This window comes from Chrysochloris asiatica, unplaced genomic scaffold (genome assembly GCF_000296735.1).
Source record: "Chrysochloris asiatica unplaced genomic scaffold, ChrAsi1.0 scaffold00005, whole genome shotgun sequence".
NCBI classification, from domain to species: domain Eukaryota; kingdom Metazoa; phylum Chordata; class Mammalia; order Afrosoricida; family Chrysochloridae; genus Chrysochloris; species Chrysochloris asiatica.
Window position 1 is genome coordinate 23,259,881 of NW_006408523.1, and position 21,458 is coordinate 23,281,338.

Here is a 21,458-nt window from a genome sequence, read left to right on the forward strand (position 1 = left end):
AGTCAATTCTGACCCATAGCGACCCTGTACAGGGTTTCTGAGGCTATAAATCTTTACAGGAGCAGAAAGCCTCATCTTTCTCCCGCGGAACAGCTGATAGTTTCGAACTGCTGACCTTAAGGCTCACAGCCCGATTCGTAACCACTACGCTACCAGAGCTCCTTTTGCATAGTCAGTAAAGCACAGGTAAACATCTTACTGGTATTCGTGGCTTGTAGCCAAGTTCCATCTGATGTCAGCAGTGGCAACCCTTGTTTTGTATCCTCTTCTGAATCCAGCTTGAACCTCAGTTAGTGTACTGTTACAGCCATTTTAAAATGATCTTTAACAAAATTTCACTTGCATGTAGGTCACCTTTCTTTAGAATGGGCACATATATGAATTTTTTTGTAATAAGTTTGCCAGGTAACTGTCCTCCAAATTTCTTGGCATAGATGAGTGACTGCGTCCAATGCTATATCAGTTTGTTGAAATATCTCAATTTGTATTTCATCAATTTCCAGGGCCGCCTTCTTTTCCAGTGCCTTCTGTGCACCTTGGATTTCTTCCTTCAGAACCATGCACACATTGTTGTCTATTGAAATGGTTGAACATCGACCATTTCCTTTTGGTACAGTGACTCTTTGTATTCCTTCTGTCTTCTTTTGATGCTTTCAGTGCTTTGCCCACAGAGTCCTTCACTATTTCAAGCTGAGTCTTGACTTTTTTAAATGCTGAGCATGTTCTTGCCTTTTGGTTTTTTAACTCCAGGTCTTTGCACATTTAATTATAATACTTGACTTCATTTTCTCAAGCTGCCCTTTGAATTTTTCTGTTCAGGTCTTTTGCTTCCTCATTTCTTCCATTTGCTTTAACATCTCTACACTGGAGAGCAAGTTTCATAGTCACTTCTGACATCCCATTTTTTTTTTTTTTTCTTTTTTCTTAATGACCTTTTGCTTTCTTCCTGTATGATGTTTTTGATATCATCCCACAATTTTTCTGGTTATCAGTCATCAAATCTCTTCTTGAGATGATCTCTAAATTCAGGTGGGATATGTTCTAGGCCACATTTTAGCTCTTGTGGACTTGTTTTTGTTTTCTTCAGATTCAGCCTGAACTTGCTTATGTGCAGTTGATGGTTCATAGTCTGCCCCTAGCCTTGTCTTGGCTGATGCTATGGAGCTTTTCTATCATCTCTTCTCACAGATGTCAGTCAATTTGATTTTTGTGTATTCTACCTGGTTTCCTTGTGTATAGTAATTTTTTTATGTTGCTAAAAACGGTACTTGTAATGAATAATTTATTAGTCTTTCAAAATTCTTTTCATGTGATATCCAGCATCATTTCTATCTATCACTAAAGCCATGTTTTCCAACTACTGATTCTTCCTCTTTGTTTCCAAACTCTGTATTCCAATCACCAGTAATAATCAATACTTAATTGATTTCATATTTGATCAATTGCAGGTTAAAGAAGGTGGTAGAATTCTTCAATTTCATCATCACTGGCTTTAATGGTGTATACATTTGAGTAATAGTGGTATTAATTTGTCTTCCTTGTAGGCATGTGGATATTAACCCATCACATATGACATTATAATTTAAGATAAATCTTGAAATGTTCTTTTTGATGATGAATGTGAGACCATTCTTAGTCAATTTGTCATTCCTGGCATAGTAAACTATGTGATTGTCAGATTCAAAATGATAAGTATCAGTCCATGTCAGCTCACTAATGCTTAGAATTTTGATCTTTATGTGTTTTCTTATACTTTTGACTACTTCTGTATTTAAGCATACTAAAAAGATTTGTCTAGAGAACAATAGAGACAATTTCTATCGACTGATTCTCCTCCCATTCTTTGAATACTTTTATATTTAACTGTACGTTTCATATAATATACCTTGACAGCTCTGGAAATTAGATTCTACCCTCGTCCCAGCATTTGTTTTTAATATTTGTTCTTGTTTTTGCTGTTTACGTATTTAATGAGTTTCTCTTTTCTTTTTTTAAGTGTGGAAATGGAATTCTCTGTTTTTTATCTTCTTATTAGTTGATTATAACCCATGGCAGCCCCAAGTGTTTAGAGTAGGCCTTCTCTGCTGGGTTTTCAAGGCTGTGACTGTTGAGAAGCAGACTGTTTTTTGACTAATTGTTATCACCATCTCAGGCAGCTGTGGGGTTCAACAGTTGCCATTAAATTTTTTCTACAAATTGCCTGGGGGAAAAGGTTGTTCATAGTTAGCAACCCCAGCTTCAGTTCAACTAAAGACAAGTACTAGGTGGGGAGGGTTCCAGGAACTGCAAAACAGGCCTAATAATAACACTTTTCTTGTTACAGGTTTCTTGGAGAACTCCAAATCTATGGTGTCACTTCCGTTTGGATGTGAGGGGCTAGCAAGTCCAACATTTCTAAATCAGTGTAAAGGTTCACAATTGTTGCTATGTTGTAGCCACTGTGACAATTCATTTCATTGAGGGTCTTTTACAGTGTTGTTAAGTGCCATCAAGTTGGTTATGACGCAAGGCGACCCTGTGCAGAGTTTCTGAGGCTGTAAATCTTCATGGGAGCAGGAAGCCTCATCTTTCTTCCATGCCTGGTGCACTTGAACCACTGACTTTGTGGTTCATTGTTGTTGTTGTTAGGTGCCATCGAGTCGGTACCAACTCATGGCAACCCTATGCACAGCAGAACTAAACACGGCCCGATCCTGGGCCAACCTCTTGTGGTTTGTAGTCCAGTGCTTATCCTACAGGACCACCATGCTCCATTTACATTTTCATTGTTTTAGGTGCTGTCGAATCAGCTCCCACCCATAGTGGCCCTGTATCAGGTTTCTGAAGAGTATATGGTGAGTTCGAACAGCTGACCTTGTGATTCAAACCGACTTTGCTGTGTAGCACACTATATGTAGTTTAAATGCATTGCATTTATGTGGAAGATAATTTGCTTTACTTAATGACAATTCATTTAACCGCATAGATGCATAGAATAAGCACTGGACTGTGAACCACAAGGTCAGCAGTTCGAGCCCACCAATTGCTTTGCAGGAGAAAGATGAGGTTTTCTGCTCTTGCAAAGATGTGCAGCCTCGGAATCCCTTTATAAAAAGGGTCACTATGAGTAGGAACCAACTCAACACCACACAACAGCAACAATAACAACTACTCTCTATATAGCACATAAAGTACTCTATGAGAGTAACTAGACTAGTGTTTGAACAAATAACTGGGTAGCCTGTCCAAGGTGATGCATAAAATTGACCATTATAATTGATCATGGAGCTGGGAAGAAGGAAATGGAAAATATAGAAAGAAAAATCATCACAAAGCTCATGGTTTTGGAAATCTCAGTAGATTTTCTTGAATGAATGCTCCTTGAAAAGTCATTAGTTAATTTCCAGGGTTCTTCAAAAGTTGTTTTGGACAGTTTTTGCCTTTTTTTCCCCCCATTGATTTTATGGAAGAATAGATTTATGGAATTTTGCTCCACCATTCTTGCTCATGTCCCAAACAGATTGTATTTTATATATACTTGTTTATATTTCCATGTTTTCCACCAGACTGTGAATTGCTAAGAGGAATCAGACTGTATTAATTTCTTTATTTTTAGCATTGGGTGACTAGAATATAGTTGTTGTTGTTGTTGTTAAGTGCCACTGAGTCGATTCTGACCCATAGCGACCCTGTATAGGGTTTCTATGGAGAAGCTGGTGAGCTTCAACCACCGACCTGGCAGTTCAAATGGCTTTGCAGAATATAGTAGGTGCTCTATAAATGCATTTGAGGTAATTAATCTGAGATGGTTCATATTCAAATGTTGTGTACCATGCAAATACAGATAGACCTGGTGGATTCTCTGGAGAATTTCTTTCTTTCTTTCTTTTCTTCCTTCCTTCCTTCCTTGTTAGGTACTACAGCAAAGTAGTTTAGATGCCAGCTTTTGACTAAAGCAGCCCAAGCTCAAATTCTGACTTTGCCTCTTATTCATAGTGTAAAAATGGTGTATTGTCTACTTGTAGGATTCAATTTCCAGTCTCGTAAAATCAGAAAGGGTTGTGTGAAACAAGATACAAATGTATGGAAAATAATTGATATACCATTTGAAACAAAAATAACTCAATAAATTATACTATTAAGAAAAGATTCGGAGGGAATGGAATCAAATACTGTTGAATAATGATGCATGGAGGAGATTGTAATCATTGCAATGAAATGATGGTGTAAAGATGATGTTCACCCATGTAAACTATCACTCAGTTCACACATACACACACACACACACACAAAAAAAAAAAAAAAATGTAAAAAAAAGAAAGTAAACTTTTGGAATTTCCTTTAAAAAAAAAAGGTGGGGAGAACCTTAATTTGGATAAAATAAACATCCATACTTCAGTATATCATAATGTTAACATATAGTTCTTTACTATGTCTGCATGCTTCCTTATAAAATCAGATTTCCAGCAACACTGACCTTGCTTTCAAAGCTGCTTTGCTACCATATAAATTTTTATACATCTATATAAGGAAACATTTGCTTATATATTCACAAACCCAGAATTAAACGAAAATATGAATCACTCTACTTCTTATTACTACCTTCTGATGCCATTATTGTTAAGTTCCGTTCTGACTCAGAGCGACCCTGTATCAGGTTTCTAAGGAGTGGCTGGTGGGTTTGAACTGCCAACCTTGTGGTTAGCAGCCCATTGCTAATAAATAGATATATTGCATAGATTGCTGTTGTTAAGTGCCATAGAGTAGGTGCCAACTTATAGGGACCCCGTATATGGTTTCCAAAGGTGTCCATCTTTCCCCCCAGAGTAGCTTGTGGCCTTGAATCATTGACCTTGTGGTTTTCAGTCCAGTGCTTATCCTACACAGTGCTCCCCCTTACATAGATACTTCTTGTCATTGTTAAGTTCTATCCAGTCAGTTCAGACTCATAGTGACCCTGTAGAAGGTTTTTGAGGAGCGGTTGGTGGTTTTGACCGCTGACCTTGAGGTTAGCTGGGCAGTACACTCTTGCACCGTAGCAGGACTCCAGAGATTACTGTTGGTAAATGAAAATGTGAGATTATCAGTCCACATTTAAAATAAGAAGTTGAGTATAGGAATCAAAATTTTAAGACTGTAAAGGCAAACATTTGTATTTGAACTTCAGGTATTCTTTCTAACATTTCTGTTGAGCATAGTTAGTGCTCAGCTGCTAAGCAAAAGGTTGGTGGTCTGTACCTATCGAGGGGCTCCCTGGGAGAAAAGACGGGGCCATCTACTCCTGTAAGATGACAGCCTCGAAAACCCATATGGAGTGGCTCTGAGCCAGAACCAATTCAATAACAAGGCACCTTAACAACAACAAAAAAGACCGCTTTTATCATTATTGCCATATTATCTATAACATTATTAATTTATTATTTTTCCTTAGATAAATAATAACTGCTAAATAAGATTGTCTAGTAAGGGAAATACTATATCATAACCATAAATGGAAAACCAATGTCACTTTCCATGAATAAAAGATGGCTTTGCAAATAAATTATTTTACTGTAAGAAAAGAAAAGATTTGGATTCCACCATACAGAAAACCACAGATAAAACTCATTAATTATGAAGTTGCTTCAAACAGTTTAGGGAAAAGTCCATTATCTTTTAATTTAATTTTCCATAAATTTTGATGAACCGTTATATTGATGTACATGCATTTTACAAATAAAATACTATTTCGTATAATATAGTAATGAGTAAAATATATTTCCTTATCACCAAATGCTTTTTCTCAGGACTACAGAATGTTTCAACATATGGGACTCTAATAATAGAATGGATTTCATAGCAACTGATCTTTCCTTTATATTTGACACAATGCTGATAGCACTATCAGATTAATCTAGTTAACTCCATTGCCACTGAGTCAATTCTAACTCAGAGTTAACCCTGTAAGACAGAGTAGAACTCCCCCCATAGGGTTTTCAAAGCTGTAATCCTTACAAGAAGCAGATTGCTACATTCTCTCATGAGTGGTTGCTGGATTCAATCCACCATCCTTTTGCCTAGTAGCTGAGTGCTTAACCACTGCGCAACCAGGGTTCATACTACCAGATCACTTCTTCTAAAATATTAATTACTAATACATAACCCCTCCGTGGGTTCACAGTACATGTAGAATAAAAAACACTTAACTTGAATCCAAGCCCCAACTCCATTTTCTGGTCCTCAATTTTAGTTTTTGTCTTCTGATATTTCCCAATGCTAACTTTGGACTAGAAACACAGTGGTTCACCGATTTTGTGGAAGATAATACTTTGCCTTTTTGCTCATGTTATTCCACCCATCCTTAAACTGTGACTCAACTATTTTATTCTTTATAAGTTTTCTAAATATGTTAGTCATGTAACATTCATCAGAATGTTTGAGAATTTCTTACATTTTTGTACTTATTGCCAGTTTATACTATTATTACATTTAATAATCACTTTTTTTTTCAGCTGGATTACAGGCTCCCAGAGAAGAGGGATAGTTTTGCAACCTCTATCTGCAATGCTTATATTTATTGAGGAAACAATATGCTGACTTTAAAACCATATTTAAAATGTATATTTAGTAAAGAGTGAATTTAGTTATCTTTTCTAATTTGTGCCACTCATAAAAAACATTTGAATGGGCACTGACCAAATGCACCTATTTCAAAAGGTTTGTCGTAATGTAAATTGAAAAATTTAAATATATGTTCTTTTATTATAAGGTAAGTTTATCAAGGAGCAGATGTGTTGATTCCACTGAGATGGTTACCATAGAAACAAATGAATGGGGCTAAGTTATTAATTTGGCGGTTTGGGGAAGGAGGAATAATGAAGTTTAGGGTGAGAATACTCAAACTGTAAATACAGAACAGCAAGTCAAGAAGAGAAAACTCAGTGGAAGAGAAACCCTTTTTGAGTTTCTGTGATCTCTTCTTTTTTGGCAATATAGGCAGGCAGGAGATAAGATTATGTTTTATGATATCTACTCACCTTCCTTCTGGGGTAGCTGTCTTTGTTTTTATTGTTTGTGACTGGAAACAAGAAAATAAATGAGAACACATTGGCTATCTCTTTTTAGAAAGAAGAATACCAAATTCTTATGTAGCTACATAGTAATACCTGTATGTGACTGGAGAACAAAGAGAGTGGAAAAATTTTCTACCCATGGCAAAGGATACAACCAGAATTTTGTAAGGCATTAATAATAATTTAGGATAAATAAAATAGGTGCCTAGAGTTGCCTTTAAAATTTATTATGCTTCTCTGATATTCTAAGGAATTGCTTATTGTAGACATGCATCATTTTTACCCCTTTTCAGTTACCTTACGTTATAGAAACATGGATAATAGATCATGAAGATTTTAGAAGTTACCGCTTACCTTGTCGCAGTATATTTTAAACAAAGGCCAAAGAAATTGAAAGGAAAACCTTCTTGAATACTGGATTTATGAGTCTATATTTAGTAAGTCATAATACCCACTGTCACCAGCCCTCTCTATCAGGAAAATTACCTTGTATTTAATCAACTTTTCTTGGTATAGTGCTGTAGGATCAGCACTGGACTGTGAACCACAAGGTCAATGGTTCAAACTCACGAGCTGATCCTTGGAAATCCTATACAGCATCACTCACTATGTGTCACAACGGACTTGACAGCATTTAACAATAACAGCCTATTCAGTTCTCTGTAGTGTTGAAGAATATATCCTTTATCAGAAATGGATTTAGTATGAAACCATGAGGCTTGGCGCCATGGCTCCTCAGTTGTATAGGCTTTTTTCACAGTATAGGGGTCTTCAAAGAGTTGTGGAAGAATTCCATGACTTTTGTATTTCTATTTTTCCATGAATTTTTTGAAGCCCCATTCATGTGTCACATATTTTTGTAAGGTGTGCAACAGTAAGATATTTTAATTACACTCAGTTATTACTAGCATCACTTTCTATTTATACTTATTCTGTCACATTTTCCTTTGGTGTTAAATGACAGTATAATGACCTTGGAAACTTTTGGGATCCAACAAAAGTGAAGATGAGTGTTGGATCCAGTTTGGTTGAATATTGTTGTTGTTAAAAGCAGTAGAGTCGGATTTGACTCATAGCAACCCTGTATACAGTTTCTGAGGCTTTAAATCTCCACAGGAGCAGAAAGCCTCATCTTTTTACTGTGGAGTGGCTGATGGGTTTCAACCATGGACCTTGTGGTTCACAATCTAGTGCTTATTGTATGGAGCCACCATGCTCCCTTAGTTGAATAAGTGGGATGGATCTAGTTATCTCTCGAATAACACAGGTTTGAATGGCGCAGGTCCACTTACACATGGATATGTTTCAATAAATATATTAGACCCATCTATGATAGGAGTCCTGGTGGTGCAGTGGGCTAAGCATTTGGTTGCTAATGGCACGGTCAGCAGTTCAAGTGCACCAGCCATTCCAGGGGAGAAAGATGAGGCTGTCTGCTCTCAAAGATTTCATCTCAGAAACTCCAAGAAGCATCAGAGCATTTCTTCAGTGTCTTACAAGGTTGCTATGAGTTGGAATCAACTTGGTGGCAGTGGGTTTACTTTGGTTTAGGATACAGGCACTGAACCTAAGGCAAATGGTGGAAGAAGGATTGGTATCTTATAGAAACATTTTTAGAGAAATGAAAAAGCAAAAAAGGCAGACAGAAACAACATGTATTTCTACAACGTTCACAATGTTTGCCTGCCTCTCTTCCTTCCCTTCCAGCTTTTCCACCTCTCTCACTTCTACCACCCCTGAGACCGCAAACCAACTCCTCCTCTTTCCTCAACCTACTCGCAGTGAAAGCCACTCACGTTGTGAACAGACAAGATAAAATCATGGTATCAACCATTACAGTGCAACACTGGAAGTGCATTTCCTTTTCCTTAGTATTTTATCAATAACATTTTCTTTCTTGTACGTTTCTTTACTATAAGAATACAGTATGTAGTACATATAACATGCAAAGTGTATGTTATCTGTTTATATAGGGCTTTCAGTCAAGAGTAGACTATTGGTAGTTAAGTATTTGTTTTTTTTAAAACTTTTCATTGTGAATTGAGTAAAGAGTTACAGAACATATCACCAGTTTTATGTTGAATAAATCATATATTTCATTGCATTTACAATGGTTGCAATCCCCTCCATGTACCATCAGTTAACATTATTTACTTCTATGGTAGTTAAGTTTTTGGGGAATCAAAAGTTATACCTGAATGTCTCTCAGTAAATGTTAGTTTATTGTTTAAAAATAAATTTGATTTTGAGTCTTGTTCCACGTTTTTCTCCCACTCTATGTAGAACTTTCTATTCCCCTCATAGCAGTTAGGAGTGGTAGATGGGCATTATCTGTTTCTTATGGTCACATAGGAACTGGTGGAACCCATGAGACTATGGCCCTCAGCCACCCTTCAGGTCTGGAAATGAATTGATCCCCATGGATCAATTTTCAGCCAAACAATAAAGAGATATATTTTTGTTGTTTTTAAGCGCTGTTAAGTCAGTTCTGAATATACAGCTATCCTATATAGCAAGTACACATGAGTCAAAGTATGACCTTGGATGTATCCCACCAGAATGTAAAGATCAGCTCAAAACAGATTTCATGCACTGAACGCTTGTTGTTGTTGTTGTTAAGTGCCATCGAGTCGGTTCCGACCCATAGTGACCCTGTACAGGGTTTCCGAGGGTGTAAATCCTTACGGGAGTAGAAAGCCTCATCTTTCTCCCGCCGAGTGGCTGGTAGTTTCGAACCGCTGACCTTAAGGTTCGCAGCCCAATTCATAACCACTACGCTACCAGAGCTCCTTACTGACCTAAAAGTAGGAGAGTTTGTGACGACATCAAGGACATCATATAAGAAGAAAGTGAAGCAGATAAAAGGCCTTTAGAAAGACAGGTAAAAGGAAAATTTTAAATAGATATCAGAAGAAACTCTGAAATTTGCTTTTAGATACAAAGCAACAAAAGCAAATGGAGGAAATGATGAAGCAAAAGAGCTGAACAGAAAATTGTAAAGGATGGTTTGAGAAGATAAAGCTAAAAAGTATGTGTTACAGTGAAATGTGTAAAAGCCTGGAGTGGGAAAACTACAGGCAAGAACATGATTAGCATTTCTCAAGCTGAAAGAGTTAAAAGGAAAATTAAAGCCTCCAGAAGGATTCTATGAGCAATAAAAAAGATGGAAGAAATACACAGAATCACTGTCCCAAAAGAAATGGCTGACATTGAATCATTTCAGGAGGAAGCAGATCACCAAGAATTGCTGGTTCTGAGGGAATAAAATTAAACATCATTGAAGGCATTGGTCAAAAATTGAAGAAATAGCAGTTTAGATGCTTCAATGAATGAATGTAGCACTGTAAACACTCACTTCTTTATGTAAAGAAATTTGGAAGACAGCTACCTGGCCAATAGAGATAGATATTTGTGCTTATTCCAAAGAAAGATGGCCAAGTAGAATGCAGAATTATCTAATAACATTATTAATATTGCATGCAAATCTTGCGGTAGATAATTCAGAAACAACTGCAGTTGTATGCCAACAGTGAATTTACCAGAAGTTCAAGTCAGATTCAGAAGAGGAAGGAATTGTAATAAGGAACATCAGTGTTGATGTTAGATGGATCTTGGCTTAAAGATAATACCAGAAAGATGTTTTCTTGACTGTACAAAGACATTTGCCTGTATAAATTATAACAAATTATGGAAACCATTATGAAGAATGGGAATTCCACAATACTTATTTATGCTCCTGGGAACCTGTACATGACCAAGAGGCAGTTTGAATAGAGCAAGTGGGTACTGTGTAGTTTAAGATTGGAAAAGTGTCCTATCCTTTCACCTTACTTATTCAATCTGTATGCTAAAAATATAACCCATGATCTGGATTTTTTAAAGAAGAATGTGTCATCATGATTGGATGAAGACACATTAAAAGCATGCAATATGCAATGACACACCTTGCTTACCAAATATGATGACAACTTGGAGGATTTACTTAGGAATGTCAAAGACCTTCAGTTTAGATTATGCCTAAATGTGAAGAAAACAAAATTCTCATATCTAGACTGTTAAATGACATCATGAAAAATGAACTAAAATTGAAATTATAAACAATTGATTGTACTTGGATCAACAGTCAAGATCCACAGAAACAGTAGTCAAGAAACCAAACAACTATAATGAATGTTAGTGAGGCAGTATGGGAATTAGAACATTTAGGCACTACCTATGAAAATGTAAAATGGAACAGCCACTTTGGAAAATAGTTTGGCACTTTCATACGAAGTTAAATGCACATACCATTTATAACCCAAACTGTAGTATTTTCAGTCACCTCATACACATGTGGAAGTTGAACAATGAATATGGAAGAGTGTAGCAGAATCAATGCATTTGAATTATGGTATTTGAGAAGAATATTAAAAGTAGAATGGACTGCCAGAAGAACAAACAATTCTGTGTTGGAATCAGTACAGCAAGATGCTCCTTAGAAGTCATAAAGGCAAGACTTCGTCTCTCATACTTCAAACATATTGTTAGTGACAGGTTATTACATTAGATAAAATGGAAGGTCAGTGAAAAAAGAGGAAGACCCCCAACAGGGTGGAATGAATGACACAGTGGCAGCAGCAGTGGGCTCAAGTGTAGCAATGATTGTAACGATGACGAAGGACTAGACAGTGTGTCTTTCTGTTGTGCATGAGTTGAAATTGACTTGATGGCACCTGAAAACAACAACATTCTACTTCTAGTATTTTCATAAGATAAATGAAAAGCATCAAATATTTGTACAATAGTATTCATAGAGCCTTTATGTGCTATAGTAAAAAATTGGAAATAACATAAATATTCATCAATAGGTGAAAGCATAAACAATTGTGTCAGTTATGGTATATTCATATAATGATACACACTCAGCACTATAAAGGAATACATGTAACAACATGGATGAATATTAAAATAATTATGTTAAGAGAAAGAAATGAGTGTGTGGAAGAGAATGTATACTGTATATTTCATTTGCATGAATTTCTAGAAAACTCAACCTAATCTGGTGTGGTGCTGTAGGATCAGCACTAGACTGCAAATCACAAGGTCAGCAGTTCAAACCTACTAGCTGCTTCTCGGAAACCTTATACAGGATTGCTATGAGTTGGAACTGACTCTATGACACTTAACAGCAACAACAATCTATAGAAACAGAAGATTAGTTGTGGTCTGGGGATTGGATGGATTGGGGATGTGAGTATGAAGCGGGGGCAGGTTTATAAAATGTCTATAGGAAATTTTTAGTGGTCATGCATATGTTAATACTGTCATGATGGATTCATGAGTGTACATATGTCAAAGCTTAAATTAAACACTTTAAACAAGTACAGTTCATTGCATGTCACTGTTATCTCAATAAAGCTGTTTTTATGTTTTTAATTAAAAATGAAAGTGCTATGGGAACTCTGATTTCTCAAAAATGAAGCTCTATACCCAAATCATTGTCACATTCCTGTCAAGGAGACCAGGTGAGGTCTTAGAAAATGCTTAACAAAATACCAAGGTTCCTCAAAGAGGCAAGTGATCAATTTCTAAATTAGTGATAATAGGGGGAAAATTCAGGGGAAAAAGCAAATCAGATGATAGAAACTCCCGGCTTAAAAATTTTTATTTATTTGTAGAATGGCATCATCTTCATTCCTCCTGGACTGATTTTCTCCCTTGCTTTCTCATCCAGTTAGTTACAGTTCCTTTGTAAAATTCCATACAAAATATATTTTACATGCTTTTTCTGTTTGCTTTGGTCATATCTTCATTATTTCCTATCTACAAGTACTTTCTACCATCTCTCTCTGACTACTCTTCTTCCCGGCAGTCTGTCCTCCACGCTTGACACAGATTGATGTTTTGTATCATTCAGGGTTCTAACAGGAAACAGATGGTGCACTCAAATGGGGTAATTGAGAGATAATTTAATGAAGGGACTGTTCATAAGGGTGTGAGCAAGGTTGGTAAAGTAGTCCAGAGAAGGGAAGCACCTGAGGGTAGTAATAATGGGGAGCAGTTAGTTACCTGTGGTGGTGGTGGGCCCTGGAGTTGGTTCTGACTCATAGTTATCTGTAGTGGGAGGCAAAGGAGAAGCTGTCAAAAGCAGCAGACAGTAGAGCGAGTTCTAGCTATGGGAGGTCAGGTGATAAAAGAGGAATACAATCATTGTGGATTCATGGCCTGGAGGGAAATGAGAGAGCAAATGTAGTCTTCACATTGCTCTTCTTCCTTCAGTCTTCTGCCAATGCCTCTTATCGGCCAAACCTAATCTGGAAGCAAGGAGCCCAGTTGATGCGGTCCATACAGGTCAGTCATCCAGGGCACAGACCAGAGTGGAAAAGGGAGAGTGAATCTGAAAAGGCAAGCAGAGAACAATATAATTGCTTCCTTCTAAAACATAAGATTGATGCTATTGAAAATAGCACCTAATGAAAATAGTTTTCCGTGCGTTTTGGAAGCAGAGGGACAGACCATTGCTCCTACCCTCAAAGTGATCAGTAATACTTTGTTCAGATCACTGACATTTATTGGTAGGAAAAATTATTTGCTTAGCTAATGAAAGCTATAATGTATTTGTTGTCAGGTGCAGTCAAGTCAGTTTCAACTCATAGTGACTCTGTATAGGATTTCCAAGGTTGGTGGGTTGGAACCATCAACCTTGCAGTTAGCAGTCCAATGCTGATCCTACAGAGCCATACCAGGACTCCATATTACATGCCTACTAATAAGGAGCTTTGGTAGCGTAGTGGTTATGAATTGATCTGCGAACCACAAGGTCAGCAGTTCGAAACTACCAGCTGTTCCGCGGGAGAACGATGAGGTGTTCTGCTCCTGTAAAGATTTACAGCCTTGGAAACCCTGTACAGGGTCACTATGAGTCGGAACCGACTCCACGGCACACAGCCACCACCACTAATAAGCACAATGTGGTGCTGTAGGGTGAGCACTTGACTGCGAACCACAAGTCAGTGGTTCAAACCCACTAGTTGCTCCTTGGAAACCTTATAAAGAATCACCAAGAATCAAAACTGACCTGACAACATTTCCCAACAACAACAACAACAACAACCATAAGCACAGGCATTACCTCATTGAATCCTCTCAGTAACTCTATGAGAGATACTTTCATTACTTAACAGATAAGGAAGCTTATCTATAGATGCAAGTGTCATATTATCTAAGCATAGTCAGTATTTTCACTGAAATCACTAATAGTATGTGGAGAAAAATAAGAAGCTTTGCACAGTGACAGTGTAAAGAAAGCAAACGATCCATCTGCCATTTCACTTGAGCATAGAACATGGGTGGGTGGAGGGAAGATGGAGGAGTTGAACTTGCCATTCAGTGAGTTGATTTCAGTTCGCAGAGATGGCTTTCAACATTTACTGAGAACCCAGCATTTATGTATTTTATACAATTTGATCCTTAAACTCTCACCAACTAATTTATCTGGTACTCCATGAAAGAAGGAGTCCTGGTGTGGTGCTGTGGTTAGTGCGCTGGACTCGAAGATTGGCGGTTCAAACTCACCAGTTGCTCAGGATCCCTATACAGGGTTGCTGTGAGTCGGAACCAAGTTGGCAGCACTTAACAACAGCAACAACCATGAAATAAACAAGGCGGAAAGAAAATTTGATTACTAAGATTTATTGAGAGATGGTATGGTTTCAAATGTGGCTCAATTCCTGAAGGGATTCCAAAGGTAATTTTGATATACCTTACAAATCGGGCTGTGAACCGCAAGGTCAGCAGTTCGAAACTACCAGCTCTTCCATGGGAGAAAGATGAGGCTTTCTGCTCCCGTAAAGATTTACAGCCTTGGAAACCCTGTACAGGGTCGCTATGAGTCAGAATCGACTCCACGGCACATAACAACAATTTTATCTTGAGGAGTCCTGGTGTGGCACTGTGGGTTAATGTGCCAGACTGCAAAGTCGTTTGAACTGCAAGGTCAGTGGTTCAAGCTCACCAGCTGCTCCACAGAAACCCTATATAGGGTCACTATGGGTCGGAATAGATTCCACAGCATTTAACAACAGCAACTTTATATTGGAGTCCTGGTATGACACTGAACTGGTAACCGCAAAGTTGACAGTTCAAAACTCAGCAGCCACTCCTTAGAAATCCTATGCAGGTTTGCTATGAGTGGGAACCATCTTGAGAGCATTTAACAACAACAACAATTTTCATCTTATCTACATTAAAACCTAACCCTTTGATAAGAATTAAAGCCTAGATTAAATTTTGTGAAAATTAATAAAATAGGCTGTTTATAAAAGATTGTCTAATTATAAACCTCTTGCTACTTAGCACTACTATGTATAACCTTACTAAATAAAAGGATAAAAACTGTCAGTATTTTCTCTCCCCTGAGTCCCCTGCAGAATAAGGACCTTGAAATATTTCCCTCTTTATAAGTTTGTTATTATTTAAAATATTTGAATGCCAGCAACTTTGAAGGCAATGGAAATTGTATATATCATGCCACTGTCTTTTGTATTGGTATGGTTTTATGTAAGAGTACACATATTAAATTGTATTTGTATTTAAGTATATAGGAAATTTCAGGTTTTCATTTGGATGTAAAATGTTTATTTCCATAGCTTATGCAATATTATTTTAAGAATCCAGCATTTAAAAAACTAGTAGCAATTGTTTCCTCTTTCTCTTAGTTTACTTTGTCTAAATATTGTACGGAAATATTTAGTGCTCATAATCAAACCTTGTTGGAGATTCAAATACATTCATTTTCAAAGTTTTATCCCCAAATCTACTATTAATGAATACTGAATTTCAGTTGGCATTATCATGTATTTTGTTTGGGGCCATGTCCCAGCATTCAAAATTTTCTTTGAATTCATAAGGCACATATATTCATAGCATAGCTATTTATTTGTATATTCAATAAAAAAAGCTATGGTAAAGTGCCTAGAATGTACCTGTAGATCATAGATATTCAGCAAGTATTTGCTGAATGAATGAATGAATTTCCAAATAACAGCTATGGAGATACAGTCTGAATTTTCATGAATTCCATATATAAGTTATCTATGAAAAAAATCTATACTTCCTGCATACACAAAAGATGTTATGCATTTGTGATATGTGGAACTTTTATGCCATATACTTTGAAATAAAAAGTCTTTATTTAAGTGAAAAACGAAAAACCCAACATCTGCAAAACTATCAATGGCAGGAAATACAAATTTGGGCCTCTTAGCAGAAACAGTTTTGTTTGGTGTTTGTAGTATTTTTGTTTTTTAAGATTTTTTTGAGTAAATATTTAAAGTCAGATTATTTGACATAAAAACTGGGATTTCTGTATTTTCTTAAAATCTGAAGATAAGCTCACAGTGCCTCGATTCCCCAAGGCTGTAATTGTCTCAGAGCCCTAGAGACCTGGTCTCTTGGGCTCCCATTCAGCATTCTCCACACAGTACGTGCCTCTACACTTAGAACTGGTTCCATTTGTCATTTACACCAGGCACCCTGAGAGAACTACTCACACAGGTTAATTCTAACTAGATTCTTCAGTTCTGATAGGTTGTAAAATTAGTCTAGCTGAGTTCACAAAAGCCCTTCTCCCACTGTACAAAAGAAAGGCATGCACTCAGCCATCCCAAAACTAACAACGTAAAGTCATGCTCTGGGGAATAAAACCCAAGGGGCTGGAAACAAAAGGCAGACCCTCTATAATGATTAACTAAAGCAAGCCGACCTCCACATAGGAGCTACTTGTCTTTCTTGTCTTATACGTATTGGGTTCCAAGTAAAACTTGGCTTTAGAAACTGGGTATTTTGTATCATGTTAGCCTTTAAATAAAGATAAATTATAAAATAAGGTAGTGGGAATGATTATTTAAATTTTATTTGGTTCTTAATTGCTTTATTTATTGTGATGAATGCATTGTTCTTGAGGGAGTCTTTTGAACATAAAAGGAAGATACAATGATAAGAAAGACTAAAATCTTGAGAAAAGCTTTTCATTTATTTAGTTTAAAAATTTTTTAATGTAAAGTTATTTCAGTCAATCTTGTTGTTGTTAAGTGCCGTTGAGTCGGTTCCGACCCATAGCGACCCTGTACAGGGTTTCCGAGGGTGTAAATCTTTACGGGAGTAGAAAGCCTCATCTTTCTCCCACAGAGCGGCTGGTAGTTTCGAACCACTGACCTTAAGGTTCACAGCCTGATTCATAACCACTATGCTACCAGAGCTCCTTAGTCAATCTTAGTCCTCGCCTTATTACCTAGTTATGATTTAAGAAATTTATAACTTCTAGTAAAAAATAGAAAAAAATTAATCACAATGTCTAACAAAATTAATGGCTTTAGTTCTGATTGTGGTACATGATTATTTTTCATTATTTCCCCAAATCTGAATATTAGAGATCAGTGTGTAAATATACACAAATTTACTAGAGGAATAACTTGCATTATATCTAAATTTCCTATATACCATGAAATATTAGCTACACATATTGTGTTGCATTATTAAAAATTAATTATTATAAAATGGCATATTGGTTTACCTTGTTTTTTATAACTTAGGAAAATGATAAATTAGTTGTTTTAGGGCTATATTAGTTCAATTCTGATTGTTCATAATAATCCATCTTGGTCAGTGCTATTTATTATTTTTTCCTGAACACATATTGTCATGTTCATTTGAATAAAGAATAGTGTTCTACCATTTTTTTAGCAAGAAAATCTGTTTAAATTGATTTGGCTGATTTTTTTGAAAATGAAGACTGTGATATCAATTAGGTTATATGATAAACATTTTTCATGAATCTTAGGAGCTTCAACTGCAACCCCAAGTTCTGATTAATAAATATCTTTCATAGGGTTACAAATATAGGGTACAATCACTATTTACAAGCCAAACCTTGTTAAGCCTATTATATTAAAATTTTGAGGTACTTACAATAATTCATAATAACAAATGGATGTTACTTTGCCACATACATCAAACATTATTATTACTGTAATATTTTGTCAAAGATGTTTTAGGATACCTGGATGTGTTTCTTTAAATTTTTTATACATAGAAAGGAACATTATAAATTACATACCTAGACAAACATTTGACTAACTGACTTATATACAAATTCAACTTAAACACATATTTAGGAGCAGAACTCATTTGGAATCTGGAGACTGCCTGTATTTAAACCCAATAACAAAATGAAAGTGTTTCATAAAGGCATCATTTTGCAAAGGTATGATAAGTTTAATAATATATATCAGTTTCTCTCACTTTTTATGAGTCTTCTTGGCTAAGCAAGGCATCTCCTAAGTGAAAGAGTGACATAACTAGTTAATAAGTATTTGGTAAGTCTCAGTCAAGTCTTTTTTATTTCCTATCTGGAAACTGAGAAAGTGAATGATTAGACATTTTTGCACGTCAGATGGTCTCCAATTGTTTGCTAAACAAAATTGGAAGGTAATCTAATAGGTTAGTTAACTGAAAGAGAATTAAAAACAACTTGATGATAGATCAGTAACAATGTGATATTATTTCTATCGCTTATAGTAGATTATTTTCTCAAGAATTCCAATTCACTCACCAGAAGCAGATTTTTCTTTGTCCGCATTCATTGATGGAAAACAGCAGGTTAGAAGCATCACAGACTGTCGTAGAGTGCCTTCTCTAACATGCTTCAGAAAGTTGCACAAATCCTATTCCCCTATTGATGTTGCTGCACAGCTCCATCCTGCTGGTGTATTTGTAAATGGTAGCTGGCTTGCAGTGCTGACAGCAACATTGTCCAGGAAGTGATCTTTCCCATTAGTATAGTAATGCATCTGACTTCTGTTGCTCCAATTTTATTCATTTTAGCAGATGAATATATTGAGGTCTAAGCTGTAGCATTGTCGGTTAATGTTCGGGCTTGCAAGGTCGGTTTGAACTGCAAGGTCAGCGGTTCAAGCACACTAACCACTCCTTGGAAACCCTAGACTGAGTCGCTATGAGTTGGTTTGGAATCAACAGCAACAACAAAAAGAAATTGCTCACGATTATACAATCAGCAAGCGTTGGAAGTGGAATTAAAAATATCTGATCCTAATTGTATGTGTGTATGTTGTTATTGTTGTTAGGTGCTGTCGAATCAGCTCTGAATCATAACAACCCTATGCACAACAGAATGAAACAGTGCCTAGTTCTGTGCCATCCTCACAATTGTCGCTACTCTTAAGGCTATTTCTGCTGCCACTGTGCCAATCCATCTTGTTGGAGGTCTTGCTCTTTTTTGCTGACCATCCACTTTACCAAGCATGAGGTCCTTCTCCAAGGGCTGATCCCTCCTGATAATATTTCCAAAGTATAGGGGACAAAATCTCGCAGTCCTAGCTTCTAACAACACACATTTCTTTACTCTTCTGACAATCGATGGTATTTTCAGTATCTTCTCTAACACCATAACTCAAATGCATCACTTCATCTACAATCTTATTCATTTCTCAACTTTCACATGCATATGAGGCAATTGAAAATACAATGGCTTAGGTCAGGCACACTTTTGCTCTTTCTTGAACACTTTAAAGATGTCTTGTGCAGCAGATATGCCTAATGCAATCCATTGTTTGATTTATGGACTGGTGTTGACATGAGTGTTAATAGTGGGTCCAAACAAAATGAAGCCTTTGACAACTTCAATCTTTTCTCCATTTATCATGATGTTATTTATTGGTCCAGTTGTGAGAATTTTGATTTCCTTTACATTGAGGAGCAATCTGTACTGAAAGTTGTGATCTTTGATCTACATCAGTAAGTAGTTTAAGTCTTCTTCACTGTCAGTAAGCAAGGTTAGATCAACTGCATATCATAGGTTTTTAATGAGTCTTCCTTATGCCACACTCTTCTTCATATAGTCTAGCTTCTTGGATTATTTGCTCAGTACAGATTGAATGATGACAGTGAAAGACTATAACCCTGGCACACAGCTTTCCTGATTTTAAACCATTCAGAATCCCCTTGGTCTGTTTGAATGATTGTATTTTCGTGTATGTACAGGTTCTTCATGAGCACAATTAAGTGTTCCGGAATACCCATTCTTCACAATGTTATCCACAGCTTGTTATGACCCATGCAGTCAAAAGCCTTTGCATAGTCAGCAAAAGCACAAATAAACATCTTTCTGGTATTCTCTGCTATTCATACTAGACCCATCTGATATCAGCAGTGATATCCCTATCTCCATGTCCTCTTGTAAATCCTACTTGAATTTCCTTGTTGATGTACTGCTGCAGCTGTTTTTGAATTATCTTCATATATATATATATATGGTGTGGCATGTTGATGTTCCAGACTGCAAAGCTGTTTCAACTGCAAGGTTGGCAGTTCAAACTCACCAGGTGCTCCCTGCAAACCCTAAACAGGGTGGCCATGGGTCAGAATAAACTTGATGGCATTCAACAACAACAACAACCTATATATGGGGTGAGGTGTGGAGTGAGGTGGGTCCATATTGTAAGCACTGAACTGTAAACCACAAGCTTAGTGGTTTGAGCCTAACAGTCACTTCATGGGAGAAAGATGAGACTTTGTGCTTCCAGAAAAGATTTATAGCCTCAGAGATCTTATACAGGGTCATTACGAGTACGAATCAACTCCACCACACTGAACAACAGCAACATACATATGTATGTATTTATTGTTATTAAGTGCCATTGCATTAATTTTGACTGTTAGTGACCTTGTATAGGGTTTCCAAGGAGCAACTGGTAGATTTTTGGTTGGAAGTCTAGTGCTTATTCTATAGTACCACATCAGGACATATATGTATATTGTTGTTAAATGCCATCGAGTTGGTTCCAACTCATAGCCACCCTGTATAGGGTCTCTGGATTTGAACTGCTGACCTTGGGGTTCAAACTGGCTTTGTGGCTGAGTGCTTATCCTACAGCACCACACCAGGATCCCATACACACACACACACACGCACACACACACATTTTTTAAAAAACTGTGTTTTGGATGAAAGTTTATATTGCAAATGGATTTTGCATTCAACAATTCGTGCACATTTTCTTTTATGACATTGATTGCAGTCCTTTCCATGTGACAGCAGTCTTCTCACTTCCTTCCTTTCCATTCCTTCTGAGCTTTTCCATGGGCACATGCTGCCTTTATGGTCGCTTCTTGTTAATTCTTCTAAAGAGTGTGTACTACCTTGGTGTTATTGTTCACCTTATAGGTTGTCTATCATTTGGCTGAAAGTTGAGCCAAGGCTTAATGGATTCAGTTCTAGGCTTGAAGATTATCTAAGAGCCATCAGCACAGGGGTTTCCTCAGTCTCTATCAGACCACCGAGCTTAGCCTTTTTTCTGATTCTGAGTTTTGTTCTCTATTTTTTCTCCCACTCTATCCAATGTTTCCTACTTTGATCCCTTTCAGAACAGT